The sequence below is a fragment of the Equus przewalskii genome, chromosome 26, assembly GCF_037783145.1.
Source record: "Equus przewalskii isolate Varuska chromosome 26, EquPr2, whole genome shotgun sequence".
In the NCBI taxonomy this organism is placed as follows: domain Eukaryota; kingdom Metazoa; phylum Chordata; class Mammalia; order Perissodactyla; family Equidae; genus Equus; species Equus przewalskii.
Genome location: NC_091856.1, coordinates 23,676,392 through 23,701,930, shown reverse-complemented (window position 1 = coordinate 23,701,930; position 25,539 = coordinate 23,676,392).

Here is a 25,539-nt window from a genome sequence, read left to right as displayed (position 1 = left end):
GCTCACAAAGGCATGACCATCTTCAAAGGCAGCCACATGTATTATATGAGTGGGGCTCTGAACAGACGACCTCCATCTCAGCCCAGTTCTGCCGTTTACTAACTGTGTGATCTTTGGTAAGTGATTAGCTCCTGTGTCCCTCAACATTCCCATATTTGGAAGGGGAATCACATTTTGATTGTACTGAGGAAGTTGAGCCTGGTGGTAAAAGTAGGGTTTCTGGAGACAGACTGCCCAGGTTCATATCCCAGCTCTGCCCCATGACTCTAGGGCATCTGGGGCAAACTGTGTATGCCTCTATTTCTCCCCGAAGTGTACATAGGAATAATAGCAGCTTGTATCTCATTCATATTGTAGGGAGGGCTTGAGCCAATCCTTGTAAAGAGCCCAGAGCAGGCTCTGGCACTGAGTGAACTGGCAGACTCAAGGTCATCCGGCTAGTTAGCATGCTGGTTGAAATTTGAGTCCAAGCTCTCCTCTAACTTCATTGCTCTTTAGAATACTCCCAAGTTTTGAGAAATGTCCTTTGCTTCAGGTGCTTTCTCCTAGCACCTCCAAGAGGCCAGACTCTTCCCTCATACTCTGTCTCCAGTCGACCTCTTGACATACTGGAAACATTTTCTACATCAGTAGAGACAAGCATATTTTCCATCCAGAGAGGAAGTGGGGATGCTTCTAGAAGAAAATGAAAAGAGTCATCAAAAAACAGAGACCAACTAAAGAAGACGCAAAATAATTAAAATAGGAAGCGTGCTGCTGTCTTCACAGGATTTCAATTTTGCACTTGCGGGAGGGGAGGGGTGGCAGACATTCACTTTCTCACACTGATACACATTTTGATAAAGTGTGGTAAAGGCTTAGAAAAATTGACAGATATATTGGAATAAGAGCTTAGGACGACTGCGTCCTGTGAGTAGGGAGAAGCCGCCCAACAGAGCTGGGGATTCTATGCCAGAAGGTGCTGCCTTTTCCTGCTCCTGTGAACAGAGGTCCCCCCCACCACCCCCCCGCCCCGTTTCCATCACCTGCTAATTTGCATGCATCCTTTTGATCTCGGCTCAGACTCTTTCCTCAGGGAAGTCTCCCCTGATCCCAGACTAGACTTTCACCTTGTTATACGCCCTCAGTGCTCGCTGCACTTTCCTTCACAGTACTTAGCATTGCTGTAGCTGCAGTATGCGTTTCCTTATGTGGTTATTTGAATTATGCTTGGATCCTGTATGAGACTATTGGCATCAAGAGAACAGAGGTTAGCTTTCTTCAGTTCACCACGTATTGTCAGTGTCTAGTACAGTGACTGGTGCATAATAAATAGGCACTCAATAAATACTTGTTGAAAGAAGAAATGAAGGAATGAAGGACATGGGATTTGAACCAACAGGACAAACAGGGCTTCATGTCAGGAAACCCACTGTGGGCACTTATTCCATGTTCTTTTCTGCACATTGACTGAATCTGAGCCCCAGAGTCCCTTGGAAAAACACTCTCAGTCAGTGGGATTTGGTGATAAAGGACCCCTTCTGCGTTGCCCATGAGAACCAATGTGGACCTCCTCACGGCAGGGTGAGGAGGGATGCAAAGTGATCTTGTCATAGGATTGGACTAGGAGCTCTCGGCATGCCTGAGGTTGCTATCTTAACCCCACTGCATTGCATCGGAAAGGGTCCCCCAGCACTGCAGAACAAGGCGGCTGGGGTCCTTAGGGTCCTGCAACATGGTTTTTCCGGCTCTGTGGCTGGGTCTGAGTTTAGAGATGAAAACACGGAGTCTAGAGGGAAAAGATGCTCTCCAGTGATCAGAGGATAAGTTTCTGGTTTGGCAGAACTGGAATTAGAACGCAGGTCTCCTGATCCCTGGTCCAGTGTTCCTTTTCCCTACCATTTGTTCACCCATCCATTCATCCATCCATCCACCTATTCATTTATTGAATCAGTGTGTGTTAATGATCCTCTCCTGCTGCTAAGCACTTCGTGTGAAATAATCAGGATTGAAACCAACAAACACCAATAGCAGCTCATCTTTATTTAGTTTATTTATTTTTAAACAAGACTTTCTTCTTTTATCTTTCTTTCTTTTTTGTTTTTCGGCTGAGGAAGATTAACCCTGAGCTAACATCTCCTGCCAATCTTCCTCTTTTTGTATGTGAGCCGCCACCACAGTGTGGCCACTAACAAATGAGTGGTATAAATCCAATTTGGGAGCCAAACCCAGGCTGCTGAAGTGGAGTGCACCGAACTTAACCACTAGGCCGTTGGGCTGGTTCAGCTCATCTTTATTTTTATTTACTTAATTTTGCTTTTTTTTCTCCCACTGAGGGCTTCTATCCTTTCCGTTTCCCCATCTCATGTGGGCATCAGGACAAGTTGGCAGAGGTTGGCAGAGACACCCTTCATTTGTCAGTTGGACCTTGATAAAGTCCTTTGCCCACCACTCTGTAGCTTTTCTCCTCTTCCTGAGTGCTGGGAAGAGGAAAGACTGCCAGCACCCTCAGGCATCCCATACACCTGTCTCAGGTGTGAGAAGTGTAGCATCCCCTGGCACTAATTAGCTCCCTGAGTCCAGTTGGGTATTTTCAAATTCCTAGAAGACTGAGGCCAGAGGAGAAGTGGGGTGTTGATGTCTTTGGCTACTGCATCATTTGTCTCAACAACACGTCTTTATTGAGCAAAGACTGTACGCCAGGCCTGTGCTCAGTGGCTGGGGATGCAATCTTTAGGAGCTCCCAGCCTATCGAGGGAGGTGCTCTCAATGCATAAGAACAGCACAGAGCTCAGGAAGACAGAGATGATCTTACACATCTTTACATCTCGGGCATCAGTTCGGAGTTAAGAAGGTGGTATCTTTGGAATCAGCTGGACTTAAGTCCAAAACCCAGTTCTTATGAAGACCCATGTTTTTCTTACTCTCTGTGAATCCCAGTTTCCTCCTCTATAAAATGCTGTGATAATACCTCACTCACCAGGTGGGTGGGAGAGATCACATGAGATAATGTTCATGAAGCCCCTGGAACGTGGAAGGCCCTTGTTAATCCTGGTTTCTTTTCTCTTTCCTCTTGGCACGTGCACTCCTTTCATGCCTGTGAACAGAACCAGGCCTCTCTCCAAGAAGATGGAGGATCCTCAAAGGCAGGGTGAAGTCTGACTGCTGGTTGTGTGACCTTGGGCTTCTCATCTGGGAGCCGAGGGTAATCAAGCCTCCCGCACAGTGTTATTGTGAGTAGGCTGGGACTAGGGTGAGGTGAGCGAGGGGCCCAGGGCCCCACATGTAAGGAGGTGGCCAGTATCAGGGTCACAGCTCTAAATGCTGCTTGGCCCTTGCCCTGATTGTGACCACTAAATCCATTCATCGATGCCAAGTGGGGGGTCCAGGGCCAGGCACAAAGTGGGTACTGCTTTTGTCTGGGGTTATGGGCTGGAAAGAGACAGAAACCCACTCAAAACTATTTCAAAGAAAAGGAGTTTATTTTAAAGACAGCTGTGGAGTGAAAATAAAGAACAAGTTCTTGTGGAAATTTGTCAAAGAACCAGGACTCAAGAATGAGCCAAGTCCCAAGGATCCCGGAATGGGAGGGTGGTTCTGGATGCACAGTGACTCTTGGAACCCTTGCAGAGGTTCAAGGCTTCCTTTGTGTCACTTCTGAGGCCCTGCACCACATGTCCCTCCCCTGTCTGCTTCTCCAGCCTCAACTCAGACCTCTGTGCCTAATCAGATGATGCTCCTGTCCATGGCCTTCCTTTAGCCCCTGAATGCCAAGGTCTTTCTTGCCTCCATGCCTTCTGCATGTGACACTCTGCCTGGAGACTTCTTGCCTCCTCTTGTCACCAGGGAAACTCTTGCTCATCTCTCAGGATCTGGCTTCATCGTCACTTCATCTAAGAGGCCTTTGCTGAGCCCCCATACAATTTAAGTGGCCTATAGGTCTCTCTCAAAACATTCTTTTTTATAGCTACCTATTTACTTGGATAACTATTTGTTTCACATCTGTCATTTCCCATTAGACTGTCAATTCTACAATGGTAGGGACTGTATCTGTTTTTCTATGTACTGGACTCCCAGTGCCTAGAGCAGTGCTTGGCACATGAGAAATCCTCCATAAATGTTTGTCGAATGAACGAAGGATCATTTCTCTACTCCAGTAACCTGCTATTAACATGCCTCTGGTTACACTCCAGGTATCTGCTACATTCTGCTACCATTTGCTTTTCTTTGTTCCAGAGTTTCTGAGACCCTTTCCTCCATATTGAAAATTGCTCCTGGCCCTTCACGCCCATCTTCACCTTTCAGCTGCCGCTCCCAACACCAACTGGCAGTCTTATGCTTCTTAGTTCAAATTGCCTAGAGAAAAAACGTGACTGGTCCAGCTCATCTTGTCAGGAGAGAGCATAGGTTGGTTCTCTGATGGACAACCTATGGACTAGTTACCTCTGGGGTGGGTGTCCACTTAACACTGCATTGACTACATAGTCACCAGCCACATGTAGCTATTGAGCCCTTGAAATGTGGCTAGTGCCACACGTTGAAATGATATTTTTACATACTGATTAAATCAAGTATGTTATTAAAATCCATTTTACTTATCTTTTTATTTCTTTAACGTGTCTACTAGAAACTCTAAAATCACAGATGTGGCTCGCGTCATATTTCCATTGGACGGTGCTGAGTCAATTGTTGCCAGAGTGGAGGTAGAGACCCAGATTACGTGGTAGAAACAGGAGCTGCCTGCACGCCAGGAGCTGTGTATAGGGAAGTTTCCTTTAGAAGAAGGCGCTGAATAACATCTCTGCTATATTTTGAAAACCACAATTATTATTATAGTCCATTCAGCAATTATTCATTGAGTATCTCTATAGTAATATGACTTAAATGTTTTGTCTCACTATATTAGTTAACTATTGCTGTTACCAATATTACAGCAAGCTTGGTAGCTTAAAGCAACACGCATTTATTATTTCACACTTTCCATGGGTCAGGAGTCCAGGCATGGTTTGACTGGGCCCTTCACTTTAGGGACTCACAAGGCTAAAATCAAGATGTTGGCTGGGCTACCCTCTCATCTCAAGGCTCGACTTGGTAGTTGTGGGTGGTTGTGGGCTTTTGTGGTTTTGGCAGAATTTAGTTCTTTGCAGCTATAGTGTTGAGCACATCATTTTCTCACTGGCTGTCAGCCCTCAGTTCCTCACTGGTTCCCTGCCACATGGGTCTCCCCTACACGGCCACTTGTTCATCAAAGGTGGCGAGAGAGAGTCTTCTAGAAGACTAATGTTACCATCTCATGTAACTAATCACGGAAATAGCCTCCCATCATCTTTGCCATATTGGTTCAAAGCAAGTCGCAGGCCCTGCCCACACTCAAGGGGAGGGGATTACCCAAGGGTGAGAGCATCAGCAGGAAGGATCAAGGGGGTCTCCTTCGTGTCTGCCCACAACTATACAATGCTCACTTTGGGGCTGGAAATACAGACATGGAACACTCTATGTTCCAGATAGTTTAAGAATCACTAGCTCCAATTTCCATGGAGAAATTGAGGCCCATAGAGGAGAAAGGGTGGAAAAGATGGCAGTTAGTGTCAGTGGTGGGGTCAGAATATGACCCCACTCCTTGTCCCTCCTCAATACTGCACCAGCTCTTGCATCAAAGTAGTAGAATTAAATGGAAGCAATGGCTTTGTTCTTAACCTGGAAAAGACCATAACAAGCTGTAGATTAGAAGAAAAAGTAGATGGCAGACTGGGCTTCCTTGGGGCTGCAACGGCTTCCAATGGGCCTCTCTCCAAGGTCAAGCATCTTGTATCCTGGCCACTGGTAGAAGGTAGGCAGAAAACATCCCGTTGTTTGTGGCCATCAATGGCTGTGCAGCCTCCCAGGTCAGTTGGAGGCCCTGCCTGCAGAGATTCTGTGGGACGTCCAATTAGCCAAACCTGGTTCTGCCTCCAAGTTCATGGCTGTTCCACTGGAAACATGCTAACATGCTCTGGAGCACTGTGGGGTGATATTCAATCGCACCCTGGACCTTGTTGGCTAGGAGGATGGGTATACACAACCCTAAAAGGTACAGAAGATCATCCTAGAATTTAAGAATGTGGGAAGACCTTTAGAGCTAATGGGAATTTTATTTATTCATTCATTCATTTATTCATAAACATAGTAATATAGTACTCAGTGCTAAGCAAAATCCAATTTATGTTTCTTGAAAAGGCATAGAACTTCTAACAATTTTGTTTTATTTTTCTTTTCCCTCTAAAATACAATTTATCCATAATGTAGAATTGTCTTCATGTAAGAACATTTCCATTTTAAACAGCTTTATTGAGGTATAATTGATAAATGACAAAATACACATATTTAATGTATGTGATGCGATGAATTTGGATATATGGATACACCTGGGAAACCATTACCACAATCCAGGTAATAGGCATCTCCATCACTCCATCACCTCCAAAAGTTTCCTCCTGCATCCTTGGGGTTTTTTTTTGTTTGTTTGTTTTTGGTGGTAAGAACACTTAACATGAGGTCACCCCCTCAATAAAGTTTTTAAGCACACAGTACGGTGTGGTCAGCTCTGGGCACTGTGCTGCACAGCAGATCTCTAGAAGTCATTCATCTTGCATAACCAGAACTTTATACCCGTTGAAAACGACTCCCCATTTCCACTGATGATAAGTGCCAGTCAGTGTTGACCTCGTGTTTACAGAGCACTTGGCAGTCACACACCTTGTTCAATACCCATGAGCCCCTTATTCTGAATCAAAAGGCTGAGGCTTAGGGAGAAGCTAGTAACTTGCAGGGCCAGGTCTCAAACCTATATTTTTAAGAGCGCCCTCTCCCCCAAATCTCACCATGTTGTGCAGGACAATTCTGAGCCATCTAGTAATGACAATTGTCGCTTATATATTGATTGCATGCCCTCTGTGGGCCACATGCTGTTTCAGGCACTTCACGTGGACTAATTCATTTGATCCTCACCATAACCCTAGCAGGGGGAATGATCCTCATTACCGTTTCATAGGAAGGAAACTGAGGCTCAGAGAAGCTAGGACACGTGTCAGGGTCACACAGCTTATAGGTGGGAGAGGAGGCATTTGGACAGACTCCGTAGGCTTCACCACTGTGTGTACTGGCTCAGTACAGCACAATCCCAATAGGGTCCTGCCCTTTCCATTTTCCATATGGGGAAACTGAGGCCTGGAAAAGTAAAGCAGCTGAACTGGAGCTGGAACCAGGTATCTTGTTTCCCAGGCCAGTGGGCCTTCCCTCCTCCGGCCTCATCTCTCAGAGCTGATGGCCCTTTCAGTGTCCCTGAGCTGTCCTGCCCCTCCGTAGGAAGGATGCAGGATAATTAAAATCCCACTTTCTCTCCCTTCTCTCCTTTCAACACTTTGTAAACTAATTTTTTTCCAGTTCTATCTTTTTAGCCTTTCGCGGCTGCTCATTTGGATAAGATCTGGAGCCCAGGGGTTTCTCTGATGAGCAACATCACAGTCCAGTCCCCTTCCCACGGGAAGCCAGAGGAGGGGACAGGGAGACCAGGGACCATTTCCTATTAAATTGGCCTCCTGCAATCTGCGGAGTTTAATCTTAACTTGAAAGTGTTTTTGATCAGCTTTCAGGCTGCTGCCTCCTTCCGGCCCACCCCTGTCTTTGGGCCCAGCACCCTCTCTCTCCCCTGCAATCGGAAGCATTCAAAGTTGTGTGTGATGGGGAGTGGGGAGAGGGAGGAAACGAGTAGCCGTCCTTTTATCTCCATCTTCCAGCTGCCTTTCTGGCCAGACAGAAGTGCTAACTCCAGTTCCTTTTCTAGAAGCTTAGGATCAGCTGCTATATTGAGATCTGACCTGGCGTCTGCATTTCAAAGGCATCTTGGGCCCAGCGCTCACGGCAGCTGCCTCCTCCTCCCTTCCTCCTTCCTTCCTCCCCCATCATTCCCCTCTCACCCCTGACCTTGACCTCTTCTCTTGGCTCTTGTACCTTTTCTCCAGTGACTGTTCTGTACCGTCCCTTGATGCTTTGGAATGAATCACTAACACAGCTCCCCTGCCAAGCAAAGCAAGGTCTGATCTCCTTCTAAATGATCCAGGATTTGCAGGGAAAATAATATCTCGATGTTCCGAAGGCCTCATTATATATTCATTTGGCGGAATGCAGGTTTACAGAGAGAGGGAGACCGTTTGCTTACTCCACAAATGAATTCCTGGCGAGGCAGCGTCCATCCAGATTGAAGGCACCCTAGGCTTCTTCTCCCCAGAGGAGCTCAGAGGCATTATTATTCCAAATAAACCAAGTACATATTCATGACTATGGGGTGGAAAAACTCTGGACTGGGAAAAGCTAGCTATGTCTTTGGGTTTACCAGAACTCAGTCTGAGATCTGATCCTATCACCCCCTTGCTCTGTGACCTTGGGCAGGTTCCTAACCTCTCTGAACCTCAGCTTTCTCATCAATATGGTGAGACTCATACCTACCTCCCAGGTTTGTCCTGGGGATCATACGAGCCGATGCATTAAAGTGTTTACCTTGACTGTGGAAAGTGCTCAGTAAAGATCAGTTCTGTATTCCTTTCTTGGGATCAATGGCAAGGAAGAATTTTTGAGTTTTAGAATCCAATGCCCTACCCTCTGTCCCCCATCTTGAGAGATAACTGGACAATTTTGGGAAGGGCGCTGCCTGGGGCTAGTTACTTTTTTGAGACTATATTTCCTGTTCTGTAAAATAAAGATAATTCTAGCTCTGATTGTGGGGAGGACACAACTGCAATATAATCTGCGCTCTAAGAACACATCCATTTCCAACAATCATGGGATGTTAAAGAAACTAGGACTATTGTGCTTTTTAGTTTTAAAGCATTTTCATGAACTCCATCTTATTTGATCTAAGCACCAAAGAAAGACCCATTTCCAGATCTTTTGCTAGTTATAAACCATTCTTATGTATTCATTAAAGCAGGCCCCCCGATGGTTCTGCTCTCCCATGCTGTGTGAGTCCAATCCGTGCTTTGTGTGTATTGAAAAGTAATCTTTCACCTTTCTCTACATTGCTTTTTTTGTTTTGAGGAAGATTAGCCCTGAGCTAACATCTGTTGCCAATCCTCCTCTTTTTGCTGAGGAAGACTGGCCCTGAGCTAACATCCACGCCTATCTTCCTCTACTTTATATGTGGGATGTCTGCCACAGCATGGCGTGCCAAGCGGTGCCATGTCCGCACACGGGATCCAAACCAGCGAACCACGCGTTGCCGAAGTGGAACGTGCGCACTTAACTGTTGCACCACCGGGCTGGCCCGTCTATATTGCTTTATTGTGAAAAAGTTTCAGTAATTTGGATCTTGTTTCATACATACACACATACACATTGAGACTTTGCTAGAAAAAAAATGGGAAAATCATGCCTATTTTTGATGTGAGCATCCTCAGCGCAGGAAACACTGTGAGGATGTCGATAGCAACGGGACGTCCCAATGACTCACTTGCCTCTCCATCCTAGGTTGATGTTGGAAATTCTGCCATCACAACTGCATCATTTAGCTTAAACGTTGGATTCCCTATCTGAATGCAGCTGTCATTGGTCATCTACACTGTTGTTAGTCATTCATATCTTATTAATGCATAGTCTAAAAGAAGGATGGATTGCAATGAGGGATGTCAAAAGTGAGAGCATAGGCTGTTTGGGAGCAGAGGAGGAAATAGTATCAAGAACAGGAAAACAGCTTCAGAAGCTTGATGTTTTAGAAGCTTCACTGATGTTCACTTGGATCATCCGTTTTATTCTTCCAGCTTCACTGCTTTAGTCCAGGATCCTGGTATCCTCTATCCGAACAGTTTAAGTGGCCTCTTTGCCTCCAGAATCAACTGCACTGGCACCAGCATGATCTTTCTAACCCAAGTCAGACTGTAGGAGATGAGAACCATTTCTATCTTTCGTGCAGCCTGGAGAGATGCACGATCTCTCAGGCCGCTTCCATCTCTGATAACCTGGGAGAATAAATTATTGGCCTCCTCTGCAATGGGCACCATTCACCAGAGTGTCTCCTCACTGTGTAGGAGGATGGAGCAGAGAGTTGAGCTGTGTCCCCTTGGGGTCCCAGCCGCCAGCTATTGCTATGTCACCCCAATTTCCTGTGTCTTGGAAGACTCCTACCCACAGTTCTCAGTGGCCATCTGGTGTTCTCCACCCCCTTCAGCGCTGCTAACCAAGGCGTAAGCCTTGTCATGTGCGATCGTGAATTTGCTCTGATATCTGCCTCCGTCATCTCTGGTGACTGCTGAGTCCACGTGTGTGTGGGAGGGGGGAGGGCCTTCGTCTCTGCCTATTCAGTGCCACATATTTTAGAGGGAAAAACAGGAACAGGTGGTTGATTAAATAAACATGTCACTAATAGTCAAGGTAACATAAGCAAAAATTTGGTATCTGTTGGGACCTATTAAAGAGATCTCAATTTGCAGTCAAGATTCTCATCTTGATTCTGTGGCTGAACTTGGACAAGGCACTGTCTCTCAGTTTTCTTTTCTTTAAAATAAGGATGGGAGGACGTGTTAATCTGATGAACTTTAAACCTCAACTTTGTGCTTCACTAAATTCCCAATATACATATTGCATAGGTTGTTTTTTCCTCACATCTTAACATTTCTGAAATTGATTTGCATCTTAGAATCAGTGGAATGTCATAGTTTAATCGGCAACATTTTCTCTTTGTTGGTATAGCATAAAATGACAGTGTGTTATGCAATTAATGGCATCCAGAGTCTGGTAAATTAGGTGACATCCACTATACCTTCCTTCTTCTTGTGCTCATGAGAACCAAATGGTCTCATAGTGGATAGGGTCTTCTTTCTGTATCTCTTCTCAAATTAAGCTGTCCGGTTGTAAAGGTTGTAAAGGTTAGGATTAGGGCTAGTGACATATCAAAGAAGCCCCTTGAAAAATAATGGCTTTACAAAAATCATTTATTTCTTTCTCATATACAAGAATCTCAGAGGAAGGCAAGCCAGGGTTGGCATGGCAGCCTCAGGCTGCTCAGGCACCCACCCTCTCATTATTATTTTTGGCTTTTCCATCCCAGCGCTGGCTTTTGTCCTCAAGCTCACCTCATAGCCCAAGAGAGGGGATAGAGCTTCAGCTTTTCATGGCCAGCGAGCAGGAAGGAAGAAGGAGAGAGCGGCAGAAAGGATCCACCCTTGTTTATTCAGTTCCCTTTTAAAAGGTCTTCTTGGAGTTGTCCCACAAAAGTGTACTTACTCTCTGTTCAGGTCTTGGTCACATGATCAACTCTTGTTGAAAGAGAAACTTGGAAATATTATCTTTTTGCTTGATGCCTTAATGCTCCAAATAAAACTGAGTCTGCTACAGGGGAACAAGAAAGGGAACATGGCTTTTGGGTGGGCAGCCAGCTGTCTCTGCCACATCAGTGAGGTGTGAAGACTGCGAATCTCCAGCAGATCAGGAGGACATTTGTCTAACTTCACTTTTCCTTGCTCAGCTCAGGTTTTTCTTATATATAATGTGGTTAATAACGTTTCTATCTAATGGAAATAATTTTCATGAAAATTATATGAGACATAGCAGTGAAACAGCTTCTTAAGTAAAAGATAGTCTCTAAAATGAAGAAATGGGGTTTTTGTAGTTTATCAAGAAAACCTTTAAGAATGTAAAGACCATCACGAATGCTCCTGCTTCTCGTTTTGCTGATCTTCATTTCTGAATTTAACTCTTTCCCTCAAATGTGAAAAGAAACTTCCAGGCCTTGTAATCTATGCCTCAGCGTCCAGCCTGCACCAGATTCAAACATTCTGGGTTTCTGGGCATCTATGTCTTTAAAAATGAAGCTGTCCTTATTTCTACTCTGGTAACCAGATACTTTCAAGCCATTCTCTTTTCACTTCAATTTCGATTTCTCATTCTGTGGCTTAATCCCCTTTCCTTCCTTCTGCTAGTGACAGACCCAGGACACTCTGCGGGCTCTGATGGCTAAGGCAGGCAAGGATGTTTTCATATGAATGTGGAGATAATTTCGAAGTTGGAGGAGATGTTGTGAGAATCAGGCCACCTGGGTTTAATCTCAGTTCTGCCTTTTGTATTATCGTGACTTCAGAAAATTGACTCTCTCCACCCCCACCATCACCTGCAGTTTCCTTGTCAGGAACATAGGACTATTGGGAATATCGAAATCTTCTCTACAGAGAGATGAGGATAAAATAGATAATGTATGGCAAAGACTCAACATAATTGCTGGCCCAGAGTTGGTGCTTCCTGTTGACTCTGCAATGGGAAATCCTAGAATGTCAGAGGCAGAAGGGGCCTTAGAAATCGTCCATTCCTTCCTTATCACGCTTTGTAAACAGACCTGAAGGTCAGAGAGTGGAGGCTGACTTGCCTGTGGGCACAAAACTGATACGCGTCTCAGGGCTCTAAATCAAGCGTGTGTCTTCTGACTCGCAAATGACAACTTTTACCCACATTCCATCTCTGAACACCATCAAGCATACAAATTTATATCTTTAAATTTTGCATTAAAAAACTAAATGCTTACACTAGCAAAGAGGATGAGCTCCTTTTAAGCATGTGGGATGTGTCTGACGTGGGGGAAGCAGGTCCTGCTGGCTGGCTCCATTCATCTCTCTCATAGTATTCGAAGCAATCTTCAGTGGTGACAGAAGCCACAGAGCACCCACGACATCAGCCTGACCCCCTGGACTGGTGGGGTCTGGGTGGCATTGTCCCCTGACAAGATTCAGAATAAAGCAGATGTTCCCTGGACCTGGCTGTCCACAGGGTGCCAACAGCTGCCACTGTCAGAAAGTGCTGGGCTGGCAGCTGATAACAGGGTGAGGCTGTGTGACAGTGGTGGCTCTCACTTGGGGCCTGGGCTAGGAAATGCCTGTGACAATATTGAAATCCCCGGGGATGCTGCTGCAGTGAGACAAGCATATCCTACTGGATGTCTAACCAATGTCCACAAATTTATAGATAGCATTGGCTGATGAATGTCCAATATTGGCTAATGAGCACTGTTGCCACTCAGATCCTTCTTCAAGAAATGACTCATGGCCCAGCTTCAAGGACTGTGGCTATGTAGCAGCATCTAGCTGCCAGATCCTTTAGGCTGACCTCAGCTATGTTCGTCTTGGGGCACCCTCTGCTTTTCAGATGGTATTTTTCTCTTTCCCACTATTTAATCCAATAGACATTTACTAACTCCTTTTGGTGTGGGGCATGATAAAAGAAATCAAGGGTGGAGACCAAACGTGTTCTTATATCGGGGAACAAATGTGTAGTAAGCTGGGTAATAGGGAGACAAAGAGGAGGATGTCACAGCCCCCATCCTCAGTGAGCCTAATGTGTGTAACATGCAAAGAATGGTGCTAAGGACACCTGTCAGCTCATGACAGTGATGCAAGGAGGAAGAAAGAGGAGGGGCATCAGTTCCTTCTAAGAATAGGGCAGGTTTCATGGACGTGTTGCATTAGCTTTGGACTTTGAAGTAAAGACTGTACACCAGAAGTGGACATGAGGTGGCTGGCACTGATGGACTAGTGTCTGGATGTAGAGAAGCCAGGAGGCAGGAAATTTTATCTAGTGCTTAGTGAAGAGTGGGTTGTTCACTTTGCCACTCTGTCCAGAGCTACCCCTCCAGCTCATTCCTCCCCCTCTCATCCTTGCTCTTTATCACTAGCCTCAAAGGCCTTTCAGTTCCTTAATGGACCAGGCTTATCTTCACTTTTGGCCCACACCTATGTTAATCTCTATGCCTAGAAACTTCTCTTCCGGCTCCGTCTCTTAGTCCAGCTAACTGCAACTGGATTTGAAAGTCACTTCCTTGGGACTGTCTTCCTTACTTTCTTGCGAAAGTTATGACCCCACCTCATGACAATTGCACTCTGCAGTTAACTGTTGTGACACCCATCACACTTGTGTAATAATTATTCCATCTCTGTTTTCCTTGCCGTACACCAAGCCCACGACGTCCACCACTATTTCTCCAGAGCCCAGTACATGCCTTGGAACACAGTAGGCACTCAATTGTTAGCTAAAGGAATGAACAACAAGAATGACATTGGATGGGCAGGTGGGGAGCAACTCTTGGAAGTTCTCAAAAGCTGAGTCAAGGAGTTTGGGCTTATTGTTAAGCAAAATGGGGAACCTCATACTTATTCATGAAAACATAGTTTGGCAAACTTCCTTAGTAAGCATTAATAATATTTTACATCTCTATGACACTTTTCAGTTTGTACTTCTATATCCATTACCTCACTGATCCTTTTAGTGATTCCTTGAGAACTTCTAGGAAACTGCTTTTATCCCCTTATGAATAAGTCTAGAGTTGAGGACATTGAGTGAGGTCACAAGGTCACTAGCTAGGCTGATGGCAGATTAAACTCAACTCCAGGTCTAATGACTCCACATTCTTGCTCCTTTTCTCGTATTGTGCTAATGGTCTTTATTAGAAGAAAGAGCATCTTATACACTTGAAATAATCGGAAAGCAACAATAGACAGTAAATATGGATGAACATACTTATGTATTCTCAGGGACCGACAGCACAGGGCAGACCAAGATTACTAAGAAAGCTGTGGTTTCGTGGAAGGAGCTATTGCTGGTCCAGTTAGCCCTAATCCAAATAAAGAATAAGATTTGAATAGTCAATAAAAAGAAGGTGGCGATTTATGTCCTTACAAACAGTTTTTGGGAGATTCCTCTTAGTCCCTCCTGCTGCTGTGTTTTCACTCCTCATTTCTTTGGCTGTTCCATTTTTCTCAACAAGCAAAAGGAAACACAGGCCTAACATAGAACCATTCTTTCCTAGTGAGAATGAAAGGCTGCTGTGTACAAATGCCAGATCTGTTCTCAAAGCATCTTTTGAAATCTCCAAATCCATCGAAAGACAGAGTGGTGTTCTCCAGGTATTCTTTTTATTAAGAGGGATGAGCTGCACTGATTATAGTTTTGGGGGGACAGCAAGGGAATGGGATACAGGACAGAAGTCCCAAACCTGGCTCATCATTAGGATTACTTAGAGGTATTTAAAAAGACAGGGGCCTCACCCTTGGAGACTTAGCTCCTAGATCTGGGGCAGGGCACTGGGAATCTATTTTTAAACACCTCCTCAAGTGGTGCCGAAGGTGGCCAGACTTGACCCTCCCATATAAGGAAAGGAACATTAGGACAGGGACTTTTGCCAGATAGGTCAAGGTATAAAAAGAATTATACATCTTCATAAATGAGATTTATTCCAGGTGTAGAAGGCTGGTTCAACATTCAAAAGTCAATCAATGTAACCCATATAGCAACAAACTAAAGGAGAAAAATCCTATCATGTCAGTTAACATAGGAAAAATCCAAAACAAATTCATGATAAAAACTTCCAGCAAGCCAGGAATAGAAGGGAATATCCTCAAGTTGATAAAAAGCATCTACAAAAACCCTACAGCTAACATAATACCCAATAGTGAAAGACTGAATGCTTTCTTCCTAAGACAGGGATCAAAGCAAGGATGTCCAGTCTTATTCAACACAGTACTGGAAATGTTAAACAGTGCAGTAAGACAAGAAAAAGAAATAAAAAGGGATACAAATAGAACTAAGAAATAGCCACCCATCAGTATGGCCAATTGATTTTTTCAAGCTTTATTGAGGTATAATTGGTATACAACATTTATAAGTTTGAGATGTACAATGTGTTGATTTGATACACTTACATATTACGGAGTGATTACTACCATAGTGTGTGATAATGCATCCATCACATCACAAAATTACCATTTCTTTTTTGTAGTAAAAACATTTAAGATCTGCTTTTCTTTAGCAACTTTCAGGTGTATAAGACAGTATTATTAACTATAACCATCATGTTGTACACTAGATCCCTACAGCTTATTCATCTTACGACTGGAAGTTTATATCTTTTGATCAGCATCTTTCCATTTTCCCCAACCCCTAGCCCCTGATATCCATCATTTTAGTCTCTGTTTCTATGAGTTCAGTTTTTTTAGATTCCACATATAAGCAATATCATACAGAAATTATCTTTCTCTATCTGACTTATTTCACTTAGCATAATTCCCTCAAGGTCCATCCATGCTGTCACAAATGACAGCATTTCCTTCTTTCTCATGGCTGAATAATATTCCATTGAATGGATACACCACATCTTTATCCATTCACTTGTTGATGGATGCTTAGGTTGTTTCCATATCTTGGCTATTGTGAATAATGCTACAAGGAACCTGGGAGTGCTGATCTCTCTTCAAGATTGTATTTTCATTTCCTTTGGATATATACCCAGAAGTGGGATTGCTGGATCCTATTTTAGTTCTATTTTTAGTTTCTTGGGGAAGAACCTCCAAACTGGTTTCCATAGTGACTGTACCAATTTACATTCCCACCAACAGTGCATAAGTGCTCCCTTTTCTCCACATCCTCAACAGCACTTACGTCTTGTCTTCTTGAAGATAGCCATTCTAATAGTGTCAGGTGATACCTCATTGTGGTTTGATTTGCATTTCCCTCATGGTTAGTGATGATGAGCACCCTTTCATGGACCTATTGACCTTTAGTATGCCTTCTTTGGAAAAATTTCTATTCAGTTCCTCCACTCATTTTTAATCAGAATTTTTTTTTTTAGTTTTTTTAATATATTTTGGATATTAACTCCTTGTCAGACGCATGGTTTGCAAATATTTTCCCCCATTCCTTAGGTAGCCTTTTCATCTTGTTGATGGTTTCCTTTGCTGTGCAGAAGCTTTTTAGTTTGACGTAATTCCACTTATCGTTTTTTGCTATCAAAATGGGTAACATAAAAAATAGTGACAACACAAATGCTGACAAGGTTGCAGAGGAACTGAATCCCCTGGACATATGATACAGCAAAAGCACTTACAGGTATTTATTCCAGAGAAATGAAAACTTACATTCACATACAAACCTGTACACCAATGTTCTTAGCAGCTTTATTCATAATCACCAAAACCTGGAAATAGTCTAGATGTCCTTCAGCAGGTAAATGGTTAAACAAACTACTACTGTCGTACATCCATGTTGTGGCATTTTACTCAGCAAGGAAAAGGAATAAACTACTGATACATGCAGCAACCTGGATGAATCTCCAGGGAATTATGCTGAGTGTAGAAAACCAATTCAAAATTGTTATATACTGTGTGATTCCATTTATATAACATTTTTGAAGTCAGAAAATTTTACAAGTTGAGACCAGATTAGTGGTTGCCAGGAGTTAGGGATGGTAGCGGCAGGGTGCAGTGGGTTTGGTTATGAAAAGGCAACATGAACCGTCCTTGGGATCTTGGAAATGTTCTGTATCTTGAATGACGTGGTGGACACATGAAACTACACAAGTGACAAAATTAAAATTGTATAGAGGTCAACACACACACACATACTTTAGTCCAAGCGTAGTAGGGGAAATGTGAATAAGATAAGTGGGTTGTATCAATGTCAGGATCCTAGTTGTGATGTTAGACTACAGTTTTACAAAATGTTACTATTGGGAAAGCCAGACAAAGTGTACAAAGGACCTCTGTATTATTTCTTAAAACTTCATGTGAATCTACAATTATCTCAATAAATATTTCAGTTAAAAAGGTAGCATATCTGGTTTTTGTTTTCCTGACTGGACACAGACAATACCTAGCCTTAGAATAAAGCCAAAATCACAGAATCTAGGGCAGAAAGAAGGGCAAAAAAAATCAGATCCGTTATGACTTTGCTGAGCCCCAGGTCATGCCAGTTCTGATGTCCATCCTAACTCTGTATTTCCCAGTCACATAAGCTGGTGAGTTTCCTTATTGTTTAAGGAAGGTGTACTATCAAGAGACTTTCCTTCCCTAATACTGGGAAAATTTTCATTCATGCCTCTGGAAGTGAACGGAAGAGAAATGTTGTGAAATTCACATTTGGGAGGCAGCAACAATGTTGCGGAAGTACAGTACTTGGAAGATGACTCGAGCTGGAAGCTCTTTAATAGCAGAGTGACCCTCGTCAAGTTACTTATCTTCTCTGGAGAGCCTACTGATATTCCTATGGTTTTTCAGGTAAGTCTTCACTCAGGAAGCAGTATGTATTAGTTGTCTTTTCTAGGTTTTGGAAGAGCAAGTTAAGTGGATAAAGTCCCCACCTCATGGAGGTTGCATTCTAGCACAGACAAACACCAAACACATAGCTAAATAAATAGATAACACATTAGAGGTTGCTCAGTACTAAGGAGGAGAACAAAGCCAGAAGTAGAGCATGGTAGAGGTGGATGGCGAGAGCGGTGGTTGATATTTTACTGTGAGGTCAGGGAAGGTGTGAACTATAATACGCTCTTTGAATAGAGATTTGAAGGAAGGAAGTGAGTGCGTGAGCCTTGTGGCTATCTGGACAAAGAGCACTGCAGGCAAGGAGAAGAGAAAATGGCTTGCCTCTTTGGACGTCTCTTTATAAAGCTGTTAAAGATGGAGTGCATAATCCCTTAGGGAATCTTTATTCTCTGCTTGTTCAAAATATTATATTGACTTGGTATGGAGGAAGAAACTAAAATTTTGATTAAAATGGTCACTTTGCAGTTGCCAGAATTGGTTTCTTATGAATAACCTATATGCAACCTCATGGCTCAGGTAGCTGGAGACAATGTGTGAAATTTTCTATCAAGGGCAATGGGTTCAGATGTCAGTTTCTCTTCTCTTTCCATCTCAGGAGAGTGACAGGCAGGAAATAAAATAAGTGGGTGTTAGTGGATACGAGCTTAGAGGTGTCTCTGCTCAGTGTCTTCATCTATCAAAAAAGTCATAATTGCAAGGTTAACTCCACAGGGTTGCAGATGTGTGAATAAGTGAGGAAATGGAGGAAAAGACATTTTATAAACTTAATATTGATCGGTATCTTTAGTTTCAGGTTAATGATATCATCTCCACAATTTAGTGGTCCTAAACCCGTCTTTTGGAGGAAGGGGCATAGCATGAATTCCATGGACCTAAACATCCAGAAAAAAATGTATGCACACCCAATTTCAGGAGAGGTCAGAGACCCTCGGAAATCTATCCTATGAGACTCAGGTTAAACATTCCTATTAAGCCACTGAGTTGACATATTTTTTTAATCAAATGACACAGGTTATTGTGGGAGTAAAGTGGGAAAATGGACATAAAAGGACTGTATGTTGTAAAGTGGTGTATTGACATGGGTTATCATTAAATGTTGATGAGGACACATTTTTATGTAGACATGTGAATTAGTGCATTCATCTGAGTCTGTGCTTGCTGTGCTGGTGAAGGGGATGCTGTATTGCTTATTTGTGAAAACATATGCATGAGCACATTTGTGAATCTTGGTGGGCATATCTTTTAGCTCAAATGTGTCTGTGTGGGTGTGCTTCTGTCCATGTGTTTTCTTGAGAGCTCGTTGAAAGTGAAGCCTTTTGGATCAATGCACCCAAAGATGAATCTTGCAGAGAGCAGGACCTGGTCCCAGTGGCCGACATCCTGCAAGGTTGTCTGAAAAACCCTTTCGCAAGCAGACGCTAACAGTCTAAAAAACATTGACCATGTGCAGAATGGTGTCTGCTGATGTTCCGCAAGTTTTAAAGAGAAAAGGAAGACATAATCCTCTCTTTGGTCTTCAGTTGTTTATGTATATTTTGTTCCTTCTAGTGATAGAGAGCCAGAAAGGAGAAAAAAATTTCCACCGGGAAATACATTCTTTCTGCATCCCTGTGATTTTCAGGAGGGAGAATACAGAGCACAGAGGCAAGAATCCGACCTTGGGATTTAAAAATATGTGCGTTTTAATCCCGTCTCTACCGTTACTGGCTAACGCACATTGGATGAGTCATTGAAGCTTCCCCAGCTACAAATTGCTTATCACCAGGATGAGGATAATACCTATTTTACCAGGTTTTGGGCTTGTTGAGGGTATTATATGAGATAATATATGCAATAGTTTGCATAGAATAAACATATATTTAGTTCATAAAAAAGTAACATTTCATGTTTTGTTGATAAGAATTAAAACACTTGAAAGAATTCAGTAGTGCTTCATATTCTGTGGTGGGCTTTCTTGATTAACTTTGAAAAAGAGCTGGGAAAATTTTCATCATGTATTTATTTAAAACAGATGTTTGCTCAGCCCTACTTTATGCCAGGCACTGTGTTAGGGGTTGGAGACAGAGTGGAAAACAAATATTATCATAATTCCTATGTGAAGGAATTTACAGTCTACTTAGGGAGGCAGGCATTAAGCAAGCAGACAAGCAAATAAATATATAATTAAAAGCGGCAAGAGCAATAAAAGTGATAACTATGGTGCTATGAGACTGACTACCAGGAAGAATCTCATTTAGCCTAAGTCATCTTGGAAGACTTCTCTGAGGATGCGACCTTCAACCTGAGATCTGAAGGGGCTCAACTGAATTGATACGGAGCTAAAGTATTCCCTAGTCTGCCTGTTACATCTGCTTCCCCCCCGCTGTGATTCTGTGTAACAAACATGAAATTGAATTCCTATCCCATGCTGAAAAGTAAGTAAGGGAAAGAGGTGGAGAGATACGTGTAAGGAGAATATTAAGAGATAAATCTTATTTCTATATTGTAGTCTCTTTCCTTCAAACTGTTCCTAATCCCTTGACTTTTGATTCATAAATAGATAGAATTTTCCCTCACATTATAGCATTGCCTAAAGACAATGAGCGGTTTCACAACAAATGATTTATGTACTGAAATCTGGAGAGATTTTACTCATAAAAATACTCCAGCCGTTTATCTTGATCATCCACTAGATCAGAGCCTGGCTTGAATGCTTCTGCATTAACTACAGATTAAGTGATTCAAGCCAGTTGGAAAAGCGTAAAGGCAGAAGGGAGACACATGGAAGGAAGCTGGTCGCCACTGTGATTGTATCCTTTTTACTTTAGAAGACAAAGAGCTTCCTCTGTTCACTGCATGATTAAAAGCAGGAGAGGTAGAAGTGAGCACTGGGACCTCTGGGAGCTGGCGGGTGAATGTTCAGTCATCAACACATTTATTGAGCATTTATGTGTTAAACAGTGAGGATGCCATGGTGAGCACTGTAGATGTGGGTGCTGTTCTTGGGGAACTTACAGTCTGGTAGGAGAAGGAGACAAAAGAACAAATAAGATACCTACCTCTATATCTTGATCACAGCATTACTTCGATCTAGTGGAAACGGAGCATGATCAGACCATGTTGTCACCTTCCAGACACCAGGGCTTCATTCTCTCTGCCAAGTAATTCTCACTCACATTGTACTCATTCATTTCTTTAATCATCTACCTACTATTCGACAAGTATGTTTACTGAACTTCTATTCTGCTTTTTATTGTGTGTAACTGGTGGAAACCCCAAAAGATGAATGAGATGGGAGCCCACCTTCAGAAGAGCTCACGATCTCCTGGGAGTAAACAGTTGTTCTTGCAAATCATTACAGTGCACGGCAGAATTGAGTAAGTACGTTAAAAGAAATTCATCTGAGAAGTTGTGAGTTTTCAGAGGGAACAGACATCTTATTTATCTGGGTAATTGACTTTATGGAAAAAGCCAAGAGTTCAACCAATATATACTGAGTGCCTTACTCTGCTAAAGCCTTTGTGTTAGATTCTGGAGTTAACAAGGAAGATCAGAGAGCAGTGTTGTCCAATGACAGGTGCTAGTGTAGATGATGGGACAGACATTTAGATAATAATTTCAGCACAATGGGCGTCATTCATCCACTTAACAATATCTCTCAAGGATCTACTATGTTCCAGTCTTTGTGCTATTGTGTGTGGATACAAGGGGAGCAAGATAGATATTCCTTGCCTCTGTGGTACTTATACCCAAACTTACAGTCTGGCAGATGGATTCTGTTATTTTACTGGCATCACCAGTTTTAGTTATTTCAAGATTGGATAGGTGATGAGGGACCTATGGGGAACTAACCTGCCTCCTTGGGTCAAAGCATGGATGTCCAATGAGCAAGGATAAAGCTGGGGGTGATTCAACAAGCAGCCTCCCCAAAAAATTCCAAAAGAAAATGTGGACTAGAGGGACAAAGTAGAAGATGAGAGAAATTTGGAAGTTAGGTTATGAGTGAGCCAATGGAAGGTCTATTGGGAGAAAAGGAAGAAAACTAACATTTACTGGGCACATACTAGAGGCATTATGCTAGTTTTCCATGCATAATGTTTTCTTCCCGTCTTTACAATAGTCTATGAGAAGAGAAAGTCAATGTCCAGACCTATGTAGGACCTGGGATCCAAGTATATTATCAGAAAAGCTCTGACCTAAATTTCTAGGATCTCAGGCACACAGGATTGGAGGAAGTAGAGAAGGGGGCTTTGAGAAGGAGAAGGTGGTACCCATAGCTCATCACCTATCCAATCTTGAAATAACTAAAACTGGTGATGCCAGTAAAATAACAGAATCCATCTGCCAGACTGTAAGTTTGGGTATAAGTACCACTGCATGAGAAATGTGTTAAGGTTTCAAGACTGATAATGAGTGGCGTGCCAGAAGATCAGTTGAAGATGCTGAGAGCCTTGTCCTGCCTCATGTTGGAATGGACTCTCGAGCCATCTGCACTGAAGACCAGTGACGATCGCTGCACACAGAGGAGGGAGGTGACGATTGGAACCTCTAAGGCCTGGCATAGAGGAGCAGAGCCAGATTGTTTCTAATACATTTCACTCACCAGGACCTCTGTTCCTTGTTCCTGCTCTGAATGGCCCACTTGTCCAGATTAGATCAAGTAACTAAGATACATACTTTCACAGCCCCTGGGGTTTTTATTGATAGCAATTATGTTAGAAAGTGTTCAAGTGCAAGTAACTAAAACCCAACTCAAAACTGACTTAAATAATAAAGACAATTTATTTATTTTTAACAGCTTAATAAAATATAATTTACATACCATGCAACTCATCCATTTAAAGTGTACATACAATTCAATAGCTTTGAGTATATTCACAAACATATGCAATCATTACCATAGTCAATGTTAAACTATTTTCATCACTGTAAAAAGAATTCTTTTTAGCTATCACTTCCCTATCCATCCATCCCTTCGAGCCCTAAGCAACCACTGATCTACTTTCTGTCTCTAAGAGATTCCCTGTTCTGGACATTTCATATGAATGGAAGCATATAATATGTGGTCTTTTGTGACTACCTTCTTTTACTTAGTACAATGTTTTTGAGATTTATTCATGTTGTAGTGTGTATCATTACTTCATTCCTTTTATGGATGAATAATATTCCATTGTATGGAACATTCGATTGTATACCACATTTTGTTTACCCATTCATCAACTGATGAGCGTTTAGGTTGTCCCCACCTCTTGGATAGTATGAATAATGCTGCTGTAGACATTCAGGTACAAGTCTTTGGGTGGACAGATGTTTTTATTTCTCTTGGGTATATGCCAAAGAGTGGAATTGCTAGGTCATATGGTATCTATATTTAGTCATTTGAGGAACTGCCAGACTCTTTTCCAAAGTGGCCACATCACTTTACATTTTCACCAGTGGTGTATGAGGATACTGACTTCTCTATGTTCTCACCACATTTATTATATCTGACATTTTGATTCTAACCATCCTAGTGGGTGTGAAGTGACATCTCACTGTGGTTTTGATTTGCATTTTCCTGATGATTAACGATGTTCAGCATCATTTGATGTACTTATTGTTCATTTGTACATCTTCCTTGGAGAAATGTATATTCAGACCCTTTGCCCAGTTTTTAATTGGTTATTTTTCTTTTTATTATTGAAGACTACTTTTAGTTTGAATATTCTCAAGATATTGTGAGTTTCAGGTGAGGCTGGATCCAGTGGCTCAACATTATTACCAAAGACCCATTTTCTTTATCTTATTTCTGCCCTCTATGGTATTAGCTTCCTCCTAAGCTTGGCTCCTTTAGTTGTTGAAAAATGGCTGATAACTCTTTCTGGGTCAAAAATTTCCTCTGTCATATCCAGCAACAGAGAAAGGGGGTTCTCTTCCTCACTATAAAAGTCTTGGACTTTTCTTTGATTAGATTGACTTAGGTCACATGACCACTCCTGAATCAATAACAGTGGCAATGGAAGGGGAATCCCATAATTGGTTGGGCCATTTAGGATGCATTTGAAAAGGTGAGATTGGGTTTAATTCCTACTCCCACTGCAAATGCATATGGCTGCTACACAATAGGGGAGGCTTGGGAGAGATTTTGGAAAGCCAACCAACATAATCCACTGTAACACTTTTGTGAATTATGAGTTTATGTAGCTATTTGATTAATGTCTATGTTCCCCATTAGAGTATCAAGTCAGGAGCCATATTTCTTTCGCTTACTTTCATTTGGAACATTGTCCTCATCTTTATTACATTAACGGATAGTCATGGACCAGGTCCTGTGTTATGTGCTCTATGTGGATTAAAGCACCATATTGTTGATACTATTGTTATTGTTGTTATTATTCCTGTTTTTCACATGAAGCAATTCAGGCTCAGACAGGTGAAGAGACTTGCCTAACATCCCACATCCAATGAACGGTGAAGCTGGGATTTGAACCCAGGCAGTCTGAGTCCTGGGTTCTCTTGATCTTCTTTCCCATGAATGATGAATAATTTTCATCTTTGTGCCTCTTAGCCCAATGTGTAGCACAAAATAGGCATAGGCATTGAATAAGGATCTGTTGAATTGAAGTTGAATCAAATTATAATGTTTTGAAATAAAGGCGTGAATTCTTTTTTTATGGCAGAAAAGTAGTGGAGGTCAGAGACCAAACTGAGGAGTCAGGTGGCTGGAAGAGTTTCCCAGCAGCCCCTTCCATCACACTGATGATGCTGCCCCAGCTTGGAGACAGAGGCCTGGGTCAGAACCTCTGATGTCCCATGCGTCAGTCAGATATATCTTTCGACCTTCACTGAGCTCTTCTCCCAGGAGGTCAGAACAGCTTCCTGATGTGCATGTGTGAGCGTAGAAATTCAGAAATCAACTTTGAAACCAGGCCTTAAATGCCTTCTGCGATAAATTATTGAAAAGTCCTGTAGGTTTTTTCCCCATCCTTCGCATCAAAAGAGAAATAATGTGAGATCAAAACCCCCAGAAGAATATGAAGAAAAATATTCTGAAAAGATATGGGTGCTTGGAATAGAAAACGTCTTCTTTTCCCATGCATCAAAAGAAGCTCCCAGTTTATCAGACATTTTCACGTGGGCTGCAGCACATTGGGATGAGAATAAAAGCATAGCAGTGAATTCTAGGTCATTAGACTGGAAAGTCAGCTGAAATGAAGCTAGATCTTGTCTCTCCTTTGAGACAGACACATTTGCAAAAGATTTATTCAATTTATGACTATTTCCTAATTTGTTTTCCCTACACTTGGGATTGAGAGATAACTTACATGGCCTGAAAAATAAAATCTTTGGGTGATTGTTATTCTATACTTTTTAAGATGTTTTCATTTATGATCCTCATCACAAGAATCACATGTCCCTTCTGATGTAGGAAAGGCTAGTAGTATTGGTCCCATTTTACAGAGGATAAATTTGAGACTTATAATCACATGTTATA